This window comes from Eptatretus burgeri, chromosome 4 (assembly GCF_056783735.1).
Source record: "Eptatretus burgeri isolate ZD-2024b chromosome 4, Ebu_testis_v1, whole genome shotgun sequence".
In the NCBI taxonomy this organism is placed as follows: domain Eukaryota; kingdom Metazoa; phylum Chordata; class Myxini; order Myxiniformes; family Myxinidae; genus Eptatretus; species Eptatretus burgeri.
This window is the reverse complement of record NC_140964.1, coordinates 87,433,794-87,454,339: the sequence shown is the minus strand read 5'-3', so window position 1 is coordinate 87,454,339 and position 20,546 is coordinate 87,433,794. Positions and strand designations below refer to the sequence as shown.

Below are 20,546 nucleotides of genomic sequence, written 5' to 3'. Positions count from 1 at the left end.
ACTTCAACACGTGAGGAGGTTATTAGGCCCATGAAAGCATCCACTCGTATTGTCGAATTATGGTTCTTTATCTCGGCTCCATAAACAAAGGAAGCAGCACGTACCATTTTGAAGGTGTTTCGTATGACTCACTGATCTTGATCTATGAAGACAGGGTTTGAACCACTGATCTCCCAGATTCAGAGGGGATGCTCCAACCATTTGACAACCAAATCTGATCAAATACAAGTCTGATAAAAGCTGTTGGGTGCTCGAATCTTTTGGCTGCTGTCGAAGCATGTACCTTTGCATACCTTACTCCAGAAAGGTACCAACTAAAATTGGGGTACCAGCTCAACAGAAAGGTTTTGATGAAATCAAAAGCACTGTTCGTGTTGCAGTCATCTGGTGCAGTGGTGCATTTTGATAGCACCAAAGCATTGGTGCTTTTGTGAGACGAATCACCTTTTGGTGTCGAGGTCATCACATGTCATCGATGGCACCAAGTGACATCACCAGCGGAAGGAAGTTATTCACAGTTTGAGAGGTACTGTCAAGAAATTTCATCCATATCCCTCTGGACATTAATTCACAATAAATAATGACCACAAGCATCTGGAAACTGTTTCACGAAGCAAACGTGATAGGATTCGAACAATGACATCAATAAGGATACTGCGACGGGTAAAGTTGCTGTTGGCATATCATTTCCAGAACAAGCCAGGACTGCATTTGGGCACTTGTACATGCTCAGCCACATTCCACTTCATGAGTTTCCAACCAGTGTTCCCATCCCAGCAGAGATAGTTCATCCAGTGGAATTCCTCTCCATTGCATGTGTGAAGTCGAGACTACCTGCATCCCATACCAAAACAGATCTATTGCTGTCTGAGGTGCTGGTGTTTCTGTTGTCAGACTGGCCTGGTATTGTTGAGGAAGAAAGACATCTATTGCCGTACGAAAGACAGTTAAGCCGACAGCAAGGTTGCATACTGGGTGATGATACCGACTGCCAAAGTATCACTGTTCGGAAAATCCTTGGCGATTGTGAGTTGGACTTTGTGTCCAATGAACGATTGCTGAGAGAGACTTAAATGAGATTTGTTACCTGCACAGTCCGTGAGCGTCAGCTGCGGCTGTATGGACATGTGGCTCGTTTTCCTGAAGCTGATTCTTTTCACCAGTTTCTCTCAGCAAGGAAGTCTCGTGAGTGGTGGAGGCCAATGGGCTGACCACGTGGTTGCAGCAGGATGATCAGCATCTCAAGGAGATGGGGATGGGACAGGCATCTGCCAGGGGGTGGCCAAACGGAGGCCCCTGGAGTACCGGTGGAAAGTGGACACAGCAATGCGCTGCTCCAGCGCATGCTCCTATACCTGACCTGACTTGACCTGTGTGTTACCTCTCCGACGAGCCTCAACATTGCATAAAAAAACTCAGGTTGTGTTGCTGGGTTCATGAGACTTTTGTCAAGGGATGGGAAGGGGGGGGTGGGAGGAGAGGTTGTAATGTATTCAGTGAACCTGTGCTGACACGTCATTAAGTTTTGATGTGAACTGACGTGAACCTGTGCTGATGGCTGGAGGTGCACATCAGTCGCATGTGGGGCCACAGTATTATTAGGTTTTGGCTTGGTTGCTCTGTTTGAGCATTCAGCAAATGCACAAGTCTTTGACACAAGTTATTGTTTGCTCTCCAATCTTTTGGCGACTGATACCTGGCAGTCGATGGCCTGGACGGAAAACTGGGATTGAACAGACTGAGGGAGCTGGTTCCACAGGTGAAAGAAAGGAGTAAGAAATGTGTCGGTCAACAGTGGCTCTGGAACTTCATCATGAAAACAAAAGAGTGATAAGATATGACATGCAAAAATAAGGAATGTGACAAGAAAACTGGGGAGAGTTTCATCATTCTCTTCACCTTAAATATAACTGTGACAAAATAAATGCTGTGTGCCTTTTTATGGAATAAATTATCATTTCAATAAAATCAATAAAACAAAGTAATTCTGTGCAAATATATATTTTAAAATGGAAGAATAAAAATAGCAAGCCTCAACTATTAAAGTACAATATACAAGAATAATACACAATGCAAACTCGACGCCACATTTTAAGAAGAATTGTAACATTATTGACAAAATCAGGAGCCAAAGTCCCAGTGATTTCATACAACAAGAACAACACATATAATGTACATACATGTGGCAAAACCTTTGACCAGCGCACCACACTTTCCCTCATTTTCAGAGCTCTGCGGGAATAAACCAACACAGCTTGAACAATTTGATATGAACACAATCAAATGGATTTCATATATATATATATATATATATATATATATATATATATATATATATATATATATATATATATATATATATATATATATATATTAGTATCTGGGAGCATGTCCTTTGGTATCACAGAGTGCTTGAACCCATGAAGACATCAAATCAATCCAGCTGAGGTCGGCCTTTCCGCAGCTCCCACTCCATGTATTCCCAGACATGATCAATAATGTTCATCTCAGGACTCTGTGGTGCCCAGACAAGAAGCTCCAGGCTATTCCCAAACGTTTTCACAAAGTCTATTTGATAGGATGTTTTGAGGCATGGTGAAATGGACATTTGCAGGCATGATGGTTAACTTGATGTGAACTCGTCGGTTGGACATTCTTCTTCTCTTCCTGCACCTGAGTGCGCAGCAATGATTGAATCTTTATTTCAATCAATTCCATGTCGAGTTGCAAGTTCTAGAAACAAGTGAAACAAAAGTCAAAAACAAACTCTTAATTCGAAAGCATTAAAGTGAACAAGCAAGTTGCTGAAATGAATCCACTCTTTAGAAATGACAACCATAACTGTGGAAACTTATTGATGAAAGACAGAGAAAACAAAAACTCCTGCATACTTATGAAGGTAATTCAATGTTGATATTAACTTTGTATTCGAGAGAATCAAACATTAATAGGAGTTTGATTTAACATCATTTTGCAAGGTATTCTCCTGATATTGACAGCGAAGAGGTCGTACAACTTATTTGTTTTGTGTACAGGGTGGAGACTCATGGACATGGTAGAACACAGAACAGTCCAGACATGAACAGAATGAACAAGAAGGGCACTTGTTGGAGCGCATAACTCCGCCATGCACTGCCTGATCCACAAGAACATATCCAGCCCAATGCATTTTTCAAATATGTGACATTGTTTTTGGCCCAATCTCTCAATGGTGAAGAATCACTTTATACATTAAATAATTGTCGTGTCCGGATCCAGATATTCACCAAAATCAAAGGAATTTGTCCTTGCGACACGCCCAACCTGTCCGCAAAGTTTCGTTCGAATCCGTCCACAAATCTTTGACATATCATGCTATTTATCGATTAAATCCGATCTCTCAATGATGAAGAATCACTAACAATTATCAGATCCAGATGCGAATTCAGATCTTCACAGGAATGGAATAAATTCTTCCTCGTCACACACCCAACAAGTCCACAAAGTTTCGTTCAAATCCGTCCGCAACTTTTTGAGTTAAGCTTTCTATCATTTTTGGCACCATTTCTCAATGGTGACGAATCATTTAAAAAATTCAAGAAGCCGGATCCGGATCTGGATCTTCAACAAAATCTAACTATTTCTTCCTTTTCAAACATCATATCTGTCCACAAAATTTCATCCGGATCCGTCCACAACTTTTTGAGATATCCTGCACACAGAGAAACAGACAAACAGACAGAAAGGGGTGAAAACATAACCTTCTTCACCTTTGGTAGTGGTAATAAAAATTACCCCCGTGTGCGGGTGACGGTCATCTCTATAATATCACAGGTTCTCAATGTTCAGTTCAGGTAACCAGGAAACAGTCCAAACCAACCGTTTAGATTGAAATAGTTCACAGAGATACACTCGGATAATACTACGAACGACATAATTAAGAACTATGTATTGTTTATTTCGTACCCGGATTAACACATCAGAATCACCAGTAAGTGCAATACGTGGTTTTTTCTGGTCCGTCCACTCACTGGGGACATTTCACTTCCGGTTGTCGAAAAAAAAAACGAAAAAAAATAGGCTTAGCTCTCGGAGATGATGATAATCCTGTCGATTATTCTTCACTGATTATAATGCAACTTTCAGAATGAAAATTGGTCAAGTATTTATAGAGATATTGTGGTTTGAAAAATCGTTAGAACAAGCAAATTCATTAATTCCACAGAAGTTTCGTGACACTGCACAAAGTAACATGTCAGGTATGAAAAAACATTTTGTATGCCAGATTCATTAATTATGGAACGTACTCATTGATATATTAATCAGAAAGCCCGAAGCATGCAGCATAATTTATCACTTATCTCCTCATCCGGGATTCGTGGCCGCAGTCAAAGGTCAAAATGAGTCAAAGGTCAAAAACAATAGGGCTGCACAGCCTGCAGCCCTATGTCCGCCGGTGATTAAGTTAGATATCGGCACGATCGAGAGGAGCCTGCGAATTATCCCTGCTGATGCATTGAATTAATGCAATCGTTCGGCCAGATTATTCGTTGTCAAGATGTTGTGTGATTAAATCACTAATACAGTCACTCGAATTTATACCGCCGACATACTTCTTAACAATCACCTTCGCCCCAGAAACCACAGTCAATCTGAACCACGCTGGCCACTGCCCCGACGCCATGACCGGACTACTGTGCAGTTCTACTACGCAGTTTGGTTAAAGATGACTCGGCATTTTGGCACGTGCGCACGAAATTATATTTTGAAAATAAATGCCGACGTAAACAATTTCAGGTTTTGAAACTTTTGCATCTTCGGCGGAAAATGTATAAATATAAAAGGCTAAAAATGTGTTTTATATTTATATTTCATTTCTCCTTCCTTCTTTGCGAATCGCATCGGCATTTTTGGCCATCTTCCAGATCACGTGACGATCAAACGGGAAGGAAATTCAAAAATCTGTCCGGTTAGATACAAGATAATATTTTTTTACTATCATAATCAATAAACAGTTGCCGAATATCTTGGAGAATGGCAGACAAGATAGGTTTTGAAAATGGCGATTTGTATAACTTACATGACCTCGTGACCTTGACCCTGACCTTGACCCTGAACAAAAGTTATATCGTTGTGCAACACTCATCGACCTATACCCACAAACTAAGTTTCATCAAGATCGGAAAGAAAAATTGTTGACGGACGTACGGACGGACGGACAGACATTTGGTCCGGCTTTATTAGGTCATCTCGGCAGAGATCACCTAATAAAGGAGATGGGGAAGAATGAGATCAAGGAGTTGGGTGGGGGGGGGGGATACATGGGGTGATCAAGGTGGTCATACATGCAAACTCTCAATCAAAATGGAAAGGAAAACTGTGGAAGCAATCATGAAACAAACAAATTTTTTAAAAAGGAGGGCGAGAGAGAGGGAGTGGGGAAAATCTTAGAACCTGGAAACATGGAGAGTGGTGAACTTGGAGAGGGTTAATGAGGGCAGAAAGAACAAGATATCTGAAACAACAAAGCCATCACCAAGGGTAAGCCTTGCCCCGGCACCTGCAATCTAATGATGTAATATTCTTTTCAGACCACCATGTGACCTTCACCGTCAACATTTAGGGATAGAATGTAAATTAAGAAAATGTGTCTCCATCTGGAATCTATCAAAAAAATACTCAACATCATGAAAATCAGAGGAAAATTATTCAAGTTCTGATCAAAAATGTGTTTTTTGTGAATCACGTCACAATCGGAAAAAATGTAGGTGAAGAACAAATCTGAGATCAGTCCGTTGGAGAAAAGAAAGGATTTGATGTCAACTCCAACGATAGATTCCATGACCTTGCTTCGAATTGGAAACAAGCTTATTGGCTTGAAGTTAAGAGGATCCATTTATGCACCATGTTTGAATATTAGAGATGTTGACCAACTCGCAGGCCAGTTGCAGAATTAGAGTCAAGGGTTGCCAGAAACGTCTGCAACTTCTCAGGTGAGAAATACAGAATGCAGGAGTAGTTTGGCATGACTGGATAGGATGGGTCAGGGAGCGAGGGGTTTTGCATGCAAGATTTGTAAGCAAACAGGGAATCGAGTCGAGTGTACCTCTCATGAGCAGCGTCGCCTGTGGTGCCAAAATTGTAGTAAAGGAAGGGATGGAGGGGGAGATTACTCGAAAACACAAGGTGCCACCAGGTTTTTGAGGAACGAGAAAGGTTTGAAAGTTGAGCCTTGAGGTTGACAAGATGTTTTCTGCTCTCCTGGGAGTGGACACATAATTTTGAGTGCTTTGTGGAGTGATCTGAGGTTGCCTTTAGTCAAATTTTCCTTCCAGGATGAGAAGGCAAGTTGTTTCAACACAACTGCATCACCGTAGGATTCAGTGCACCATGGGCAAAAAGATCGATATGACAACTGGAGAAGAGGTAGGATGAATTTGTGTGCAAGAGCAGGCTTTCCCAGGTCACATCTACATCAGGGGACACACACTTGATTGAAAAGTTTCCGGGTGGGATCGGCCCTTTTCAAGTTTTCATTCTGTTCTGAACTTGCCCCCCAAAAACCTTGTTATGATCTCTCCTAGGATATGACGTATCTGACGAGAATCTCATTAGATTCCACGAGACCTTTTTTCAGGCTTATTGCCTTGATGTTGCTGGAGAAAATCCGAACGCTCACAATTCAAGAAAGATGCAATGAAAGTTTTTGTTTTTGTTTAACCAAAGTGACATATAAATGCACAATCACACCTTGACTGCTATTTTGCAAAGTATTGACATTTGTCTTCAAGTTAAAGGAGATACCGATTCAAGAATAGGCACTTACCTGGAGAGGAGTTGGATCTTCTACATTCCCACTCACATTACCTCTGTCCATTAATAGCTGAACACCTGTCTCCCAGAAAGTGTTCCTCCACGTGGACTTGCAGCTGTTCAACAACAAATTATAATCAACACAAAATAACTTCAAAGAAAGCCACAATCAATTCATGGAAATCTTTCTGTCTCTCTATTCAACGATGATTGGAGATCATTTCCTATTTGTGATGGACACGGGAGTCATAGACGAGGCTGATAACCGCTGAGAAGCTTCTCCCACATTGATCGACGGAGACCGAGATTGACCTCGGATGTTGGATGGCATCATGACATCTTTGTTGTCACAGCCATCCTCATGTTATTCTGGATTTGACAGCAGCCTCGGCCCCCTTGTGGATTGCGTTGCACCATGCATGTCTGTTTGGGTGACAGTTTCCCAATTTTACAGTGGGATTTCTGCAGCATTAAGGTTGCATTGAATGATGTCTTTGTCGCACAGGTGTTCTCCACACTGTGTACTCGTCTTTGCATGCACCAAGGTGACCAAATCAAACAAATTTAGGTGGTCTTGAATCTTCCATTGATATGATAATTGAGTTATCACGAAGATAGCCACGGTTGAAAAAGGACCTCTGCCTTTCTTATGTTAATGGTATGACCAAAGTTTGTGGGTGCAGTCGTGAAAGTCACTGATTTCCTGGATTTCATCTGGGGAATGTGACACTTGCATCAAGTCATCCGTATGTCGGAGGTCACATACACAGTTTTCTCAAGGAAATGTAGATGCAAGGAAAGATATTTCTGTACATCGAGATTGTGCAGTGAACAACCCCAACAAGCAAAGTATTGTTACGGTGCCGGAGGTCGGCTGCGAGCCGACCGCTCTGACGGAGCCGCAAGTCGAGTCGGCCCAACCGATCGCCCGGACATAGATCGCCGCACAGACAACTCCGAGGCTGACGGGTCCTTGTGCAAGAACCGTGAAGGGTCAATTTTTCCACCACATGGTACAGGGTTATTTGCCAATTCTTAAAAATACCTAGAGACCACGTGGCGATCCACCGAGCCTCCACACCCTCGACGGAACTGGTACGAAACAAGTCACTTAAGCGAGCCTGTGCCGTGCGCGATTCCGAGCAGCTTAATCGCCGAGAACCGTTGGTCCGAATGTCCCCCTTTTACGGCGAACCAACGGCTTTCTAACTCCCATCGCACGAAATTCTCAGTCAATGACAGAATCGACGCGACGAGCTGAAAACATTTAACAATTAGGGTATTTATTAATAATAATGGGGAGCTCGGGAAGCACGCAAGAGCAGAACTATACCGACGATACGAAATGCAATCATTAACAGCACACAAAGCACTGAACAGTTTCCTACTTGTTTGACGGGCCCACGGACACAGGTACGCACACACACACACACACACAACCAAGAAATGGTGGCTGATACCTTTGCTTAGGACTCTAACTCAGAGGACAGATGAGCTGAAACCCAGAACCTATCTCCACCTCGTGTGGTCTTCAAGCTGTTCGGACCCGGGCTCCAGCGAGAGCGAGCTGGATCCAATCGCCGTGAGCCGTGATCCTTCCAAAGCTCCAGCGAATCCTCTCGCGCTTCCGAACACGTGCAGGTGAGACGGGGCGCCGATTCTTCCCGTCGATGCGTCGCTATCTCGAAGAACCACCTCCACGATGAAGCCAAGGAGTCGCACCAAGCCGGGAGCCAAGCGGATAACAAAGAGCTCCGAGCCGAGCAAACAGCTCAACTCTCTTCCGATGAAAAAAGCCTCTCACAACACGAACCAAGAACTCCGAGCCGAGCAACCAGCTCAACTCTCTTCCGATGAACAAAGAACTCCGAGCCGAGCAACCAGCTCAACTCTCTTCCGATGAACAAAGAGCTCCGAGCCGAGCAACCAGCTCAACTCTCTTCCGATGAACAAAGAGCTCCGAGCCGAGCAACCAGCTCAACTCTTTTCCAATGAACAAAGCCTCTCACAACACGAACCAAGAACTCCGAGCCGAGCAACCAGCTCAACTCTCTTCCGATGAACAAAGCTTCTCTCAACACGAACCAAGCCAGAGCCCAAAAAGTAAACCGAGCCAAGCAGAACCCGAAGGCCTGCTGAAAAGCAAGCCGAAGCAAAAAGCTCTCCAAAAAAGCCCCCACCTCGCAAACCAGAACCGAAGCTCACTGAACCAAAAGTCTCAACCCTCGCCAAGCCGAAGCAAAAAGACTTCAAAAAGCCTCCACCCTAACCCGAGCCAAGCAGAAGCCAAAGCTCACCAAAAGCCAGCCCGAACCAACAGAGGATCTCTTCTTTATTCTTATCGGCACCTCCCCCGCTCCCGGCGTGACTCATGTCCTCATGCTCCACCCCCTGCTCAACCACGGGTGGGAGGGAGTTGCTTACGTCATGAATAACGGGACGAGAGGGCTCTTCTTCCTCTTCCCAGAAGAGGGGGAGGGGCGTCTTCCTTTGTGTTGTCATCGCTCCCTTACTATTAAATTTAATCGCAGCGCACTTCATCGATTTTTGCCCATTAAACAATGGAAGGTAACCGATCTATAGAACATGCACTTATCGACATATCTGAGCTCAAGGAACCTGTATATTGAGTGCAATCGAATTCCAAATCCGTAACAGTATAATAACAAAGTACTGTACAAACAAGGGAAAACATCAGTGGATAAAGAGACAATGTTGCCGTGTGGGCAAATACGAATTTCTCCACTTTTTGAAATCCAGAGTCGAGGCGGTGGAATACAGATTCAGGGTCATATTCATCTTATGCTTTTTTCCCATTGACTTGAATGGTTCGGGGTGCGCAATTGGAGTGTGTACGTGTGTGCACACACGTGTATTTTTTATTCTTTATTGAAGGCTGCAGTCACGGACAAAATGGTCCTCATCGAGGCCAGGCCTTAAATAAAGAAAAATAAAAAGCAGTGAGGAGTGAAAATGAGTAAGAAAAGTATGTCATGTGTGTTTGCAAGAAAGAGAGATTAAAGTTTGCCTGGTCGCGAGAGTTTGAGCGAGACTGAAAGTAAGACCAGCAATCCTGATGTTCAAAAACATTAAAAAAAACATCCTCAGCAACCAACTGGTACCAATGACCACAATCACAACAGCTTCTGACTTACCTCGACGATTTTTCGTTCGGCACCTGAAAACAAAGTTGGACAACATTAAAATCAAGAGATCAAGGCAAGACAATTGCTTGGATGTATTTGTACATGTGTCTGACTGTGTACCCATTCACATGGATGGATGGATGCATGTGAACGCTCCATTCGCGAGATTCGAAGACAAAACCAACACATCTGCAAAGGATCTGTCCTTCTCAAAGAATGATCATTTGTTTATATTTCTGAATAATGTTAAACTGCCCATGTGCTTGGAGATGACTTACCAGTGGCAAGAGGAGAAGAAAGACAATTATGATTAGAAGGACCAAACAACCAATCAAAATGATGTTCACGATCGAGACCTGGATCAGGACAAACACGGGGAAAGAGAATCAATGAAAGGTGAATTGTTTGGAATGGTGAAACAGAGAGCACAATTAGTCCCCATTAATGTTGGTACATGAGCATTTCCTTGTTCTTCATGCAAGGTTCTGGGGATGGTCATAATAATGGTGAAAATAGAGATGACATCATGTACGTAAGGGGCAATCTTGGAGCGTGTCGCACAGGAGAAGGATCTGGGGAAGGTCATAGATACGGTAGGTAAGCAGGCAGCACAGTGCCAAACAGCTATAGGGAAAGCAAATCGGGTTTTCGGTTGTAGTCGGAGGGAGATAAATTATAAACCAAAAGAGATTGTGTTAACATTGGACAGGAATTTAGTGAGGGTGACATCTGGAATATTGTGTGCAGTTTTGGTCACCACAGTTCTGGAAGGACAAAGATTCCGTGGAGAGGGTGCAGCGCAGGGCAACTTGATTGATCCCGCACCGAGCCAGAATCAGCGATGAGGAGCGACTGAAGGAGACAGGGCTTCATACAATAGAAAGAAGGTTGTTACAAGGAGATATGATGGAGATGTTTAACCTAATGAAAGGTGTAAATAAAACAAGTGCAGATGAATTATTCAGCAGAGTAGACAGTGATCGGACTGGGGGCCGAAGTCTGAGAGTAATGAAGAGGAGAGTTAAAATGGAAGACAGGGGTCTTTCACTCAGACAGTCGATGATGCATGGAATGGCCTTTCTGGAAAGGTGGTAGCAGCAGAAACAGTAGATCAGTTTAAATTGGAATTAGGTACCTGGAAGTATTTGCTGCTTTTCCAGGATCAATCACGAAGAAAGTGCAGATATGTTGCCTCTTGTTCCAAATAGTCAGAGATTTCCCCGGGTAATGAATTTTTCATCTCTCTGACTGAAAATAAAATATGCCTGGTGTTGGCTGCATGGTTGGAATTGTGTGCTTGGGATCCCATGGTCCAGAGTTAAAATCCCACTTGGCTGTTGAATAAATACCAAGTGGGATTGACTCAGCCTGTCATCCTTCTGAGGTTGGTAAAATGAGTACCAGCTTGCTGGTATCCTGTGTTGGAGTGGTGACCTGTCCAGGATTGTGCCCAATAGCCAAGGAGACTGCTTCGGTAACACCAATGCTCAACACAGAGTGTGGTCCCAATGGATGGACCTGGAAGTATTGGAGAGAGAGAGGTATACAAGGATGATGCGGCACGGGCATGATGGGCTTAATGGCCTCCATCTGCGTCTAATTTCCTTATGTATCCTTGTGTAACCCAGTGCTATCTGCTGTATGATCAGGTTGTAGGTGACGAAACCGATTCCCCTCTCTGGCTTGACAGTGTGGAGCATGACCGACACCTTGCTGGACGAAAAGCAACACATGACAAATAACAAAGGGTGGATGAGCCCCCTTCGGGAGCCAATGGCCACCCAGTAGGGAGATTGTGTGTCCTAAAAAGTACCCATCCGGTTGGATCAGTTCATGGCAGGGGTACCGTGGAATCCATGGCTCCTGCTAAAGAGGAAAATGGGGAGAAATGAAAGCATCAAAGTTGGAACATGGAATGTTGCCACAAGAAAAAAAACAAAGGTTCTTCTCTTCAAAGGGAGTTCCAGAGAAAGCAGTCAGTCACACGAGGATGGAGGAGAAAAATAATATTGTCGCATCAGATGGACCGTGAACATGGACCGACTAAGTCAGGGGTGTAAGACTCCACAAAAGACGAAAACGGTGTTAAAAATACTGCGTTCAATAAACATTAAGATTCCCCAAAGTTCACCCAATAAAATCCTGAACTGGCAGCATTCGTGAGTGAAAGGCAAAAGGCAGGAAAATGCTCCTTATATTTAAAATGGTATATTATAACAGAAAACGGGGATAAGGAAGACAAGCCACAAGAAATAATGGAGGACAAACCAAGCGGTTGAGAGACACAAATAGGGATGGTGGGACATGCAAACTTTTGTACAAAATCACTAAATAAAGCCTAACCCCACAATCGCACCAAAATCCCAGATTTTCAAGTGAAGAACAAAGGTGCAGGTGAGGGCTTGTGGCAGGCACAAACTGATGACAGCTTCAGGACTGACGTGGCCCAAGGTGCCACATGGCTCGGGGTGCGATGGTGAAGAGGAGGAATGGTGAAATGGTGAGGAGGGCAGGAGAGGAGAAGATGGGGGCCAAGCAAAGGGAGGGAGAGCGATGTTCCTTCCTTCAAGGTCCAACTGCAACTGCCATGCGCAAGCATGGCTCCAGCCCTCAGTAAACTCTGGAACCTCCCTCATGCATGGGAAGCCTTTCTCATTGGGCGCTCACCAGGTGCAGGGTACTTCACACACACTAATCAGCTGTTAAGACGCACACAACTAAGTGGTTGTTTATCTCCCTTCGTAAATTGCTATTTTGACGATTAGCTGTGCGCAAACAATGTTTTGTCAGTGTTTATGGGTTAGCTGAATGTTGGTCAGATGAACTTTCGTAAATTCGGCCCACTGTATTTTTGTGGGCAGATATGCATTGCGAGTGTAGAGATAGAAATCCTATACGTGTCCTTTTCTTATCCCACACACTTTCCGACATCAATTTCGCACATAACCCATGACAATACACTCTGCTATAAGCTCACACTGGCTCAGCCTGTCATTTCCAACCCACTGTGCAAAAGTTACACCAAACCCCACCCCAAACTGGTTTGGTGGACAGCTGGAACCATGTGTGGCACCAGATGGGTCAATCAATTATCTTCAAAAGACAACGCCAAAACTTTGTGAGCCAATCACCAGGTGCCAATGGGAATCAGAGTACCAATGCACCGATCAGGTTAAGGGGGGGAGGGATCTCCCGGCAGCTGCAACTCCTCTTACGCGGGAGCAGGGAAAGCCGATTACCAATCTCGAGCATCTTCTTGAGAGGGACGAGTGGAACGAACCAGAGTTAACAGCCAGCCGAGAGTGTCTTGAGGTTCCTCGTTTCACGCAACACGTAATCTTGTCTGTTCGGGTTCATATCTGCCTTTCCTTCATGTTCTCATCCTTTCCTTTCATGACTTTTCATTCCCTTATGCATGTTTTACTTGCCTTTATTCCTGGTACACATTCAACACATCCTGCCCTTTCACACCTTTGCGTCAACCCTGCTCGCCACGCTGTGCCACCTGGTAACGTCATCAGCTACTGCTTCGCCTTGTACACTTCCTGCGTTTCCCACCAAATCTACTTCGAATTCATTCGGAATATTCCGATAAAGATTGAGATCATGAGATTCAAAGTAGTTTGTTACATGTGCTATCATTTGCACAAGCTATGTTTGCTGGATTGCCAGCAAGCCCAATTACATCATGAACCATCAACCGTGGTCAGCGAGACAACGAGACTCATGGACAAGTTTCGTCGAAATCAGTCCATGAGTTTTTCCGTAATACTGTTCACAAACAGACAAACAAACAAACAAAGACAGGGGTGAAAACAGTAACCTCCATCCATCTTCGATGGCAGAGGTTAAAGATAACTAGGTTCTTTTTTGATTTATCCAAATCTTTGGGAGAAGGTATATCATCTGTATTATCACTAAGAATACATTATCAGTTTTGATATCTTTTTATATCTCTGTGTATCACAAAATAGTTGTATTATATCTTCAACGTTGTAATCATTTAGTTTGTTTTGAAGTTTAAATAAACCGATTTTATCTTCTTTTTGAAGACCAGCATAAAAACCTTGTGAGAGTAGTTGATACTCAGGTTGAAAACTCGACTTTGTGAAAATTATTAAATTATTATCATCTAAAAAGTTGGGAGTCAGGAGCATCTTTAAAAGTAAGCAGGTTTTCCAACATCCGCTTGAACCAACTATGTGACATCTTAGTGAATTTGGAAGATTTTTATGGTTGTTAAATTTTATCTTATTTTCCCAAATGGGTAAAAAAATTATTCATTTATATATTTGGAAAACATGTTATTTATTTTATTATTGACTTTTTTAGAAACCCTCTATGTTAACCTAATTTCGCTTTTAATTTCAAGATAATCCATTATTTTATTTATACAATATCTTGTGTTGATATTTCCCAGAAATGACAATCAGGAATAATATATAACAACAATCCTTTGAACATTTCTCTGATATGTTCAGTTTCTTCCCTTGTAAGGAAAGGTGTCTTGTCACCCTCATACTTTAAATTCATTTCTCGAATCAATCTTGTAAAGTAATTCATTTTTGGTGTAAATCTAAAATCATTATTTTCCATTTTATATTGTTTATTATCATTAATTAGAAGATGATCACAGAATATACATTGTTTATGAGTCATTCCATCTGAAATCACCAAATTTAAGAAAATGTTTCCAGTTGACCACCTCAGATTTACTTTAAACTTTCATAAAATAGTTCCCAGGTATCAAAATGAAGCTGCATCAAATTTTAGGTCCATAGATGCAGTGAACTCCGAGATATTGAGGGTTGAAAATGTGGTTGTGGTCCTATTTTTATGGTCGTTGCGAGCATCACAAAATGAGCAGCTACTTTTAAACTCCCACAACTTTTAAAATATTAATGCTAGAGCCTTGAAATTTTCGAGATTATTCTTCTATAACTGATCTGGAAGAAACAAACATAAAACTGAGTATACATCTATTAAATTTTATGACCTGATCAGTTGAAATCCAGAAAAAATATTGGTTTTGTATGAAGACCCCATATATTTTTATTGACCTATCCCAGAAGCTTGAAATTTTTTCATGTAATAACTGTATGGTAGTAGTATTCAAATACATGTTTACTTTTCTTAAACAGTCATATATAATACAATCATGATCCCTCAAAAATTGAAATTTTTCATTTTTCCCCGAAATTCAGGTGAGGATTGCAAATATATGACAAGGTATACCACTTCAAATTGTCCACCATCGGAAAGAGCATATTCAAGTTTACAAAAGTGTCAAATATCAAAGTGGTATATTTGAAAAAAATTAATTTTCTATTTTTTTTAAAACCATTGTTCACACAGTGTGTGCATGGTGTGGGCATCATGGTAATCATGAATGATTAGTTCTATGATTCAAATTAATAATACAAAAATATATCACATACCGCAAGAACAATCTAATAAAACATTTCACGTAAATGATTTGAATAGGTCCTTGATCTGCTTTTCCAAGTCAGGTGCGAGCTTGTACTACCTCAAAGTTGATGTTAGGGGATCATCAATAACTTTCATCACATGGACTAAAGGAACCCAACAAATGTCGTCCCTTGAATGTAACTATATACACTGCTGACATCAGCAGATCAGCCACTATTCCTGAGTTCTATTTTTAGCCCCAGCCAGATCAGTTAAGCTCTTGCTATTTACAAATGAGAAACAAAGAATTACAAATTCAAATTTCAAAGTATTGTGTTCATGGTATCCTAATAGCAGATATGTATGTATATTGTATATACATGTACTACACATATGTACTGCATGTAAAAGGAGTTCATTAAATAGCACACACGACATGCACAGCACTGGCAGAACATCATTTATTCAAATATTTAAAAAATATTGATAGAAACATTATACCACTTTGATATATGACACTTTGTAAACTTGAGGGATCATGACTGTATTGTATATGACTGATTAAGAAAAGTAAACATGTATTTGAATACTACTACCATACAGTTATTACATGAAAAAAATTCAAGCTTCTGGGATGGGTCAATAAAAATATATGGGGTCTCAATGTTGGGGCTTCATACAAAACCAACATTTTTTTTCTGGATTTCAACTGATCAGGTCATAAAATTTAATACAGGTATACTCAGTTTTATGTTTGTTTCTTACAGAGCAGTTATAGAAGAATAATCTCTGAAAATTTCAAGGCTCTCGCATTAATATTTTAAAAAGTTGTGCGAGTTTAAAAGTAGCCGCTCATTTTGTGATGCTCACAACGCCCATAAAAATAGGGCCACAACCACATTTTCAACCCTCAATATCTCGGAGTTTACCGCATCTATGGACCTAAAATTTTACGCAGCTTCATTTTTATACCTGGGAACTATTTTATGAAAGTTTAAAGTAAATCTGAGGGGGTCAACTGGGAGGCCTCCGGTGATATGAGGTGGAATGACTCTTATAGGCTTTTGACTCTGTGTTTAATCCCACTCTATCACATGCAGGACAATTCTCAAATTTGTCATCTGGAGAATCAGGGAATTCAAGGGGCTCAAAATCTATCATATTTATAAAGTAAAACTTTACTTAAACTAAAATTCATATTCGGTATCATCTTCGGTACTTTCACAATCATCTATAAAACTACTTTCATAACTATCGTTTGAACACAAACTCTCGGTATCATAATCACTCTCATAATCTTCAACATCTTCAGGTGAATAATGACTCGAATTTAATTAGTAGAAAAAACATTATCATCGATAACTATATACTTTTTTCCTTTACAGATTCAACTCCTACATTTTTTATATTAAAGGTGATTTTAAAATGATCCTAAACTACTATTGAACAAAATGTCATTTCACCTGATATATTAACATCCTTTATTTCATCAGGATTTACATCTTTAGGGTTGTTGAAAAAAATACAAATTTCTCCTTGCATATAACAGATGGTCTTATCTTTTCTTTCTAAAGCTTCATCCATAAGGTTTTTATTTTTTGATACTTTTTCTTGTTTCATTGATTTTTCTAGTTTTGAATATACTACATCTAAATTTGTTTTCTTTTTATTCCCAGTGTATATTAAAAGAGTTATTGATATTACAATTAAAAGAGTCAGACTTAAAACCGTTATTATTCTTGTTCTTCGATAATTCTCATAATCCATTCCGAGTATGAAAGCAGAATGATTTGTGCAATTACATACTCCCAAAAAGGATTCAAATTTACAAAATTCCTTATCTAGATGTAAAATATCACTCCATGAATAAGTTTGAAAGGTTAAATAACATTCCAATTTCTTTCTATTACATTTTTGAATATTTAAACATTTTCGCATAAGATCATGTAAGTCAATTTTCCTATCAAATATAGTAGCATTTAAAAGAAAACAACGACCAACATCTCCAACTATTTCTAAATGATTATTTAAACAATTAATCCAATAATATTCATTTTCAGCTTTTTTGCACAGTCGTCAAATTGTTTTTTATCTCTGGACAAATATCCATTTTATTTATTTCTTTTAATGTATCTGTTGAGATTTTATAAAGAACCAGTGATTTTGTAATATTTTTTTCAGAATATGGTGGTTGTGTAATAAATGGTGTGGGAGTTAAATAAATATTTTTTGCCTTTTTTGGAGGTTTATATAAAATATCTTTTGGAATTTCGATATCTATTCCATTCATAATATTTACATTTGAAGAGGACCAAAAAATCCTGAATATTCCAAAGCGCATTCTTCTTTACTTTCTTCATAAAATACATTTTGAATCAATTTAAATTCTTTAATATCATTTCTATTACACGGATTCATAAGAATTATTTTTAATCCTTTTTGTTTAATTCCCTTTTGATTTTCATAAAATACGTCTTTATTTTTTTCAAACTGCTTCTCTAGCACATTCTGAATCTTGATCAAAATTATTCATTAAATTTTGCAAAACGGTAGATTTGAGACATACATTTCTATCTCTGAATGTCAAAGAATAATTATTATTTTCTTTCTCTTGATTTAATATGACATTTTCTTTCTTTGAAAATATGAAAGTATATAAACATTTTTGATATTCTGTTAAATATTGTAGTTTTGGTTTATCACAAATTTTCTTCTTTTTTTTTTAATAAACCCTATACCACAACTAATAAGGTTTCTAAAATTATCTATATTTCATGAACAATCTTTTGTACAAACGATCTTTAGGGCTACCGGATTATGAGAAAAACGTTCTTCCTTTACTCGCATGAAACTAAAGGATTTACACAGGCTGTACTGACACAGGCGCACGGCGACCGCCAACGACCAATCACATATTTCAGTCGAAGGCTGGACCCGGTCGAACGCGGCCTACCTCTTTGTTTACAAGCAGTGGCCGCAGCCAGCTATGCAGTTAGGCGCACGGCAGAAATTGTAATGGGCCACCCTCTTGTTTTAAGGGTTCCCCACTGTGTTGCGGCTTTGCTCACACAAAAACAAACACAACATTTAACCAATACACGTTTGATGCAGTATGAGACGACTCTCCTTCACCAACCGAATCTACAGATTGAAAGATGCAACGTTCTTAATCCAGCCTCTTTGCTGCCAACGGAGGACGACGGCGACCCACACGATTGCACGGAGGCGATCCAGGAAGTATCCACTGTACGCCCGGATCTAAAGTATCAACCACTAGAACGACCGGACCTCACCTTGTTTGTTGATGGTTCAGCATATCGAGGACTAGATGGCTCGGGGAATGCAGGATACGCTGTGTGTACAGGTAACAAATTAATGGAAGCGTCCCGTCTGCCTTCTCATTTTTCCGCCCAGCAGGCAGAATTATGTGCCCTTATTAGGGCCTGTGAGCTGTCTGTAGATTCTGCGGTGAACATATATACCGACTCTAACTATGCTTTTGGTGTTGTCCATGACAAAGGTGCGATATGGAAAATGCGAGGGTTTCTCACCTCTGCAGGAACACCAATAAAGAATGGCAGTTTGGTTTCTGAGCTGTTGAAAAGCATTACACTGCCAGCGGAAGTCGCAGTTATTAAATGCCGTGCACACAAGAAGCTGACAACTGACATTGACAAAGGTAATGATAAAGCGGATAAAGCTGCAAAAGAGGCGGCAAGTCTGCCTTTGCCTTCGATAATGCCAGCACGATTGGCGAAGGAGCAAATCAAGCTGCACCAATACAGCTCGTCAGACATTATTGCAATCCAAGCCGCTGCAACACAGGAGGACCATGATAAGTGGCAAGCAGCAGGAGGAGTAGCGGATGACGACGGACTTTGGTCAAACAGTGGGAAGGTAATAGCACCTGTTGAAATCCTTCCATGGCTTGCACGCATGGCCCATTTGAATGGACATGTGTGCAAGAGGGGGACTGTGAGACAAGTACAAGAATCATGGTATGTCCCAGGGATTGGGAAGATAGCAGAAGGGGTTTGTAAAACTTGTCAGGTATGTCAACAACACAATCAACACAAAAGTGATAAGATAGGGCAGCCGGGAGCCCACCCGGCCCCCTGGGGTCCTTTTGTGCATCTACAAATACTTTATAAATATGCCGCCATCATGCGGAAATGGAAATGTCTTGGTAGTGGTAGACATCTTCACTAAATGGGTCGAGGCAGACCCATGTTCAAAGGCAGATGCTGCCACCGTTGTGAAGCACTTGTTGAAAAGCTTCTTCTGCCGATTTGGTATCCCTAACAAAATATCACATGATCAAGGGGGACACTTTACGGGGGAACTAACACAGGCAGCGTGTTAAGCGCTGGGAATAAAACAGGCATTTCACTGTGTTTATCACCCACAGTCAGCTGGCGCCGTGGAAAGACAGAACGGTATCCAAAAGAACAAGCTGGCGAAACTAACAATGGAAACAGGGCTGAAGTGGCCAGAAGCATTACCCTTGGCACTAATGAGCATGCGATCCACAGTAAACTGGAAGACAGGTTTATCCCCTCATGAAATATTCATGGGAAGGCCGATGCGGCTTCCCGTGACTGCCCCCAGCAACATAAACAAATTGAGTATTGCAATGATGGATGAAAACATGCTGACATTCTGTAAACAGCTCTCCAGGATCGCGAGGACGATACACACGAGAGTGAAGGAGGCCTTACCCGAGCCAGTGGAAAGGCCGTATTACACTTTCCAGCCAGGAGACTACGTACTGATAAAGCACTTTACAAGGAAAACGGCCTTGGAACCACGGTGGAAAGGACCGTTTCAGGTATTGCTGACCACCCCAACTGCCGTAAAGTGCGAAGGTAAGCCTGCTTGGATACACTTCTCACACTGCAAACTTGCGATCCCAACAGAGGAGGAGGTTGCGCAAGAATGAACCCATTACAGCAAATCCTAGTTGCTATAAGTGCCCTCTGGATAGGAAGCTGGGAAGTGGAAGGGCAAATTGATAACTGGCCAATCCAACCCATCCAACAGAGGGGGAAAAGAGCAATTGGGAACCACTTTACACGAGTTGGGAACACATGGGATAAATACATTCTTACTTTTGTCACTCAAATATGCTACATTGAGTAATAAGACTAAGTGCTGGGTGTGTGCTTACCTCCCGCACTCCTCACAAACGGCTTTGCCATT

The 20,546-nt window shown here is 41.3% G+C and overlaps 1 long non-coding RNA gene across 6 annotated transcripts in view; it reads right to left on the bottom strand.

Moving 5' to 3' along the window:
- Positions 1-1,925: 1,925 nt before the first annotated feature.
- Positions 1,926-20,546, bottom strand: part of LOC147028616 (uncharacterized) — a 45,602-nt gene continuing 26,981 nt past the window's right edge. The window contains exons 1-5 of one of the 6 annotated variants that reach the window (XR_015057625.1): positions 10,696-16,143; positions 10,217-10,294; positions 9,948-9,970; positions 6,806-6,908; positions 2,529-2,733 (exon numbers count right to left, since the gene is read on the bottom strand). This is a non-coding gene — a long non-coding RNA (uncharacterized LOC147028616). The other 5 variants (XR_015057622.1, XR_015057624.1, XR_015057623.1 and 2 more) reach the window with 5 other exon arrangements.